The sequence below is a fragment of the Gymnoscopelus braueri genome (assembly GCF_963280865.1).
Source record: "Gymnoscopelus braueri genome assembly, chromosome: 15".
NCBI lineage: Eukaryota > Metazoa > Chordata > Actinopteri > Myctophiformes > Myctophidae > Gymnoscopelus > Gymnoscopelus braueri.
This window is the reverse complement of record NC_137620.1, coordinates 10,075,756-10,081,417: the sequence shown is the minus strand read 5'-3', so window position 1 is coordinate 10,081,417 and position 5,662 is coordinate 10,075,756.

Here is a 5,662-nt window from a genome sequence, read left to right as displayed (position 1 = left end):
CAGACAGACTCTCGTATCATTTTGAGCTTGTAGATCTGCTATTTTTGCAGAGAGAGAGAGAGGGAGAGGGAGAGAGAGTTAACCAGGGAATCAGGAGAGTGCAGGAAACAGGACACCCAACCCAATCCCCCCCCCTGCCCTCCCTCTCCCTCTCTCTCTCTCTCTCTCTCTCTCTCTCTCTCTCTCTGTAACATAATCACAAAGTTGGGTCTCCAAGGGTCAAAATGTCACAGACAGGCCCCAGTCCCTTAGTGTAACATAACACTCTGGAATGATCCAAGTGAAGACACGAGACTGCTAAAACACATTCCAATAGTCAGATAGGAGATTTAGTATTATAACAGTACTAACACTACTAAGGTTTGGGAGATATTCATGATCATAACAATATCAGATCAGATTAAATGTGGATTAAATATGAATATCCTCATCATTACCACTAAATTCCACCTTCTTTTCTTTCTATCTGCTATGCCGGTAGAATGTGGAATGTCCTGCCAACAGTCATAAAAAAATGTGCCTCCTTCAAAACCTCTCTAAAAGAGCGCCTACAGGTGGCTGCAATTTGTAACTGGCCCCTGTAAAAAGTCTAAGCTTATCACCAGACAAAAACTAATTTCACCCATGACTTCTTTACACCTTCTTTATTACACCAGCGTCCGTTGAAGGTTGCAGATGACTCACATTGATCTGAAAGTTGGTGAATAGACTATAAAATGCCAGAGTTCTAAATACATGGGCAGGGACAGACTGGGACAGTAGTTCAGGCAGAGAGTCATACACCCTTCCAGGCCACCCTTCATATACACACATGAACGAGCACACACACACACACACACACTCACACTCACACACACACACACACACACACACACACAGAGAAATGAAATGAATAAAACAATAATAAATCAATAATCAAACAGGAATATAAATTGCAGTTATAGTGCCCTCTTATCTTTTTTTATACAATTGACATTGAACAAATAGAGGTAGGCTACACATTATAGTAATCTCACAAATCAATTACTAATTATTATACAATTTATATGTGAACACAAGGCACAATCTCTCAACCCACTCCACCCCCTACCCCTACAATACACAATTAGACAGACTGAAAGAATGTCTATAGGGGTATTGTTCAGGTGAGAGTGACTGACGGGGTGAGCAGGTGATGGTCACCGGTCAGGCTGAGCATATATAACTTGATTTAACCCCGGTGGGGTATATTTACTGAAGGAATTTGTGGTGGTTGTGTGCTGTACAAAGGTAAACAGAAATGCATTTGGTATTAATAAACATATCCAATTAACCAAATAATAAATAACAATTCCATTCATATTCAAGTATTACCATAAGAAATAATAATCAATAGCCGATCTACAATAATCAATATTCATAATGAAATCATTCATATGGTGAAATCATTCATATGGTCAAATCATTCATAATGTAATGAATGCATCAAATAAGATATAATAAAATATAATAAAAAATATATAATAAACAGTTTAAGCAGGATAACCATTCATGATATATTCCATAATCAATAAATCAAGAGGAAATAAACATAACTTAAATGCACTGCTTATATAAACAAATAAGGTGTGAATTAGTTCAAGTGGTCAAGCAACAGCTCAAACATTATGTGCAGTCCATAATAGGCCATTGTGGCACATTGGCCCTCATTTATCAATGCGGTGCAGCCCAAATAATGGGCGTACGGCGAGATCACCGCATCTTTCGGCATTTATCAATATATCCTGACGTGGGCTTCATCCTACCGTACGCTGAAATCTCACGTCTGGTCGAGAGCAGTTGTTGACTTTGGCTGCGCCTGTTTACCATCCTAGACCTGTGGAGCAGCATTGTCTCACCGTCTGACAGGCATCTGAACATATGTGTTTACTCAAAAATATATAGCTAACAACTGAATAAATAATCAAATGTAAACGAAAACATTTTCGTTATAATTATTATTATTATTCATTTTAGTTTTAGTTAGTTCTGCATTTTTTTCGTTCTAATTCAGTTCGTTTTAATTAGCTTCTATAGCAGAGTTGTACTAGTTATAATGCTAATAATGGGCGTACACCTGACCTGACTTATTTGTTTATTTGCACAAAATAAACAAATAAGTCAGGTGCAGGATTGAGTAATTATTGTTTAATAAAAACCCAAGAAAATATAGCATTTAAAAAATATATTCAGTTACAGATAAATGAATTCACAAAAACGAAAAGAGCATTTTGTATCTCATTTCAGTTTGTTTTCGTCTAGTTTTATAAACAAGTTATAAGCAAGTTCAGTTTTCTTTTATTTCGTTAATAGGTAGACCATCTCCATTTTTTTTTACAACAGGTGCAATAATCAGAAACGACCAATGACAAACATGAATACAGATTCAGCCACCTATTTAAACCAGCTTTGAGAGTTATCAGATCTCAACAATGGCAGACCTGGCTCTACTCGAGGAGGTACATATATATGATGATAATAATGATGATGATGACAACGACCACCAGCGCCTTAGGGCTGATCGGGTCTTTAAAGACCGAAATGACCTCTTGGCAGAGGATGACGCATGGCTGATGAGTCGGTTCCGTCTCCCAAGGCATGTTTTAATCGAGCTATGTGCCCGATTAGATCCTCTGTTAAGGAGGGAGACAAGGCGCTCACGCGCCATTTCCGTACCTATCCAAGTTCTCTCCACATTGGGGTGTTTGGCCACCAGGGCCTTCCAGCACGAGATCGGGGATAGGTCTGGCATCTCACAGCCCACCATGAGTCGAATGATGCCCTCAGTGCTGGAGGCCATCAAGTCCCTCACTGAGGAGTATGTTTGCTTTCCATTTGAGGACCACCAGCAAACCGTGATTAAGAGAGATTTTTATGAGATTGCTGGGTTTCCTAATGTGGTGGGCGCGATTGATTGTACTCATGTGCGTATTAAGCCACCATCGGTTAATGATTATGCATACATCAATCGCAAAAATTATCATTCCATCAATGTCCAGGTAATTTGTGATGCCAACCTATCCCTGCTCAATGTGGTAGCCTGGTGGCCAGGGGGTTACCATGACTCCTTCATCTTTCAAAATAGTAGCATCGGTATGCAACTTGAGGCTGGCGCATTGCGCGGTCAGGGCCATCTCCTAGGTGAGTAGTAGGCTGTGTGTTAAATATGAAATACATTCATTTGCATTTATTCCAATTACTAACATTTCGGTGGGACTCCTGTTCTAGGAGACAAAGGTTATGCAATGTCGGAGTATTTGGTAACCCCAATGGCAGAACCTGAAACGCCACAGGAGCGCAGGTTTAACAGAGCGCACATCCACACCCGCGGGACTGTGGAGTGGTGCATTGGCCTGTTTAAAGGTGGGATGCCCATATTGTAGTTACATGTGTAGCTCTTTATTTTCTGCCATAATGTTTTATTTTTGATCAAATATTTACGTTTAATCCATGTCTGCTTGTGTCACAAAGGCAGATGGCTTTGTCTCAGCCAAACTGGGGGCACGCTGTTGTACAAGCCAATCAAGGCCTGCAATATTGTCTTGGCATGTGCGGTGCTGCACAATATTGCGCAAGCCAACGGCGTGCCCCTGGAGGAACAACTGCTGATGGTGGATGACCCCATGCCCATTGACCCCCCTGAAAATCCCTACCCGAGGGCTGCACAGAGGCGGGAGGAACTCATTAGGCGTTTTTAAAATGTAAGTATTATGACCGTTAGGCCGAGATACGCTACTCAATAAGGAGGTTGGCAAACCTCAAAGTGCTACAGGGTTTCCAAACATTGGCATAAAACAGCAAAGGCAACGAAACAACTAGGCTACATGGGACCCTATAGGCTATGTTCAATGTAAAAACTAGGTAAAATCAAGGCAGAGAGAAAAAACAGCTCAAGAATAATTAAGACGCTTTGCACAAGTTTCACTCACAATTTTGTTTTTATTCACCGCTGGCATCAGGCTGTGTAGATCGAGTCTGCAGCGATCGACACTCGCCTGCAGATTTTGGATGGATCGGTTTATTTCCCTTAATGCCTGGATTATGCCGTCCTGTCGTTCCAGGACCGCAGCTGTCACGACCTGGGCCCGTTCGGCAGCAGGGACAGAGGACGGGCCCGCTCTCTCACCGCGCCTCCCCCCTCCACTGCTGGCTGGTGCCGTTGCTGCTGCTGCAGCAGTGGGGAGGGAGGATGGGCGCGCTCTCCCACCGCGTGCACCCCCTCCCGCTCCACTGCTGCCAGCTGGTTCCTCCTCTGGTGCCACAACGGCTGCCCCCGTTGCGCCACCAGAGGGGCTCTGTGACCGTGATGTTTGGGGGAGGAAGCTTTGGCGAGTTTGGGTGCCGCTGCTGGAACATGCAGGCTCTGAAATAACAAATTGTACAATGAATAAAAAACAAAACAATGTAAATGTGTGAACGGTGTACTCATTTATATATATGGTCCAATGATAAGCTATACTGGTATCATCATAGGCTATGAACTTACCACCACCGTCGGCGGTGTCACCCCCTGGCACGTCCAGGCCCTCAGTTGTCTCAGGTCCCATGAGGGAGGCTATCCTCTCCTCCACCTCGGTGAGCTTTAAGTCCGGATCAGTCTGGTCAGAGGATCAGAATGGTAATAAGCTCCTGATCTATATATAGGCTATAGCGTTTAATCAACCTGTTGCTTTGTCTCAAGTAAACAATGTCATATCAACTTACTTGACCAACACCGGTTAGCAGGGAGCTCTTCCTCAGCGCTGCCACCCGCTTTTTAGTATTCATTTTTAAATCTGACCATTTCTTCTTGACCTGAACGGTATAGACCAAATTAGCGCTTTTATATTATTATTTTATATTATTTGTATTACAATATAAATATTGTAGGCTATAGGATATGGCATGGCATGTATTTATTGTTAACATCTATATTGAAATAGAATATCAAACCTCTGCTGGTGTCCTAGGGTCCAATGCCACACTGTTTACACTTTCTGCGACATTTTCTACCTTGGTTTTTTGAGTGTTTTTTATGCCACTCTTCAGGCTTCCAAATAAAACACTAAGGGGTTTTTCAACCTCAGTTGTCAAAACATCTATCTCCACCTCTGAATAGTTCCTCTTTTTTGCCGTACCGCAAGTCGCCATTGTCGCAGAGTCCCCAGAAACTAGAATATTTAAAGGCGTGCCAGATTGAATTCAGCCGTGACCTTTATCAAGGCTGGGACCAAATGTACGCTCGGATCGGCTGTGTAGGATTTGTTGATAAATGTGACTTCGACGTTGGCGTACGACCGAATATATGGAAAAATATACATCGGTTTATACGCTCCGTTGATAAATGAGGGCCACTGTCTCTTGATGTGCGTTCGTTGGAGAACAAACATATTGATGGCCCACCTGACTTCAAACATAGGACTTACGTTTGCTCAGTAGACGCACACATGGACTGGTTTGGAGAAGGGTGAATTGGTGAAGATCAGGAGGTTTCCAGGGTGAATTGGTGAAGATCAGGAGATTTTCAGGGTGCATTGTTTGGGAGGCGACAGGCAGCCATGGTTTGGCTTGGTGATCTGGCCATGAGGAGGAAGTGAGTGCCTACCTAAGTAACCTCCCACACCTGTGCGTGGCCAGTGCCCTACCTGCCATTCACTTAGGCTTA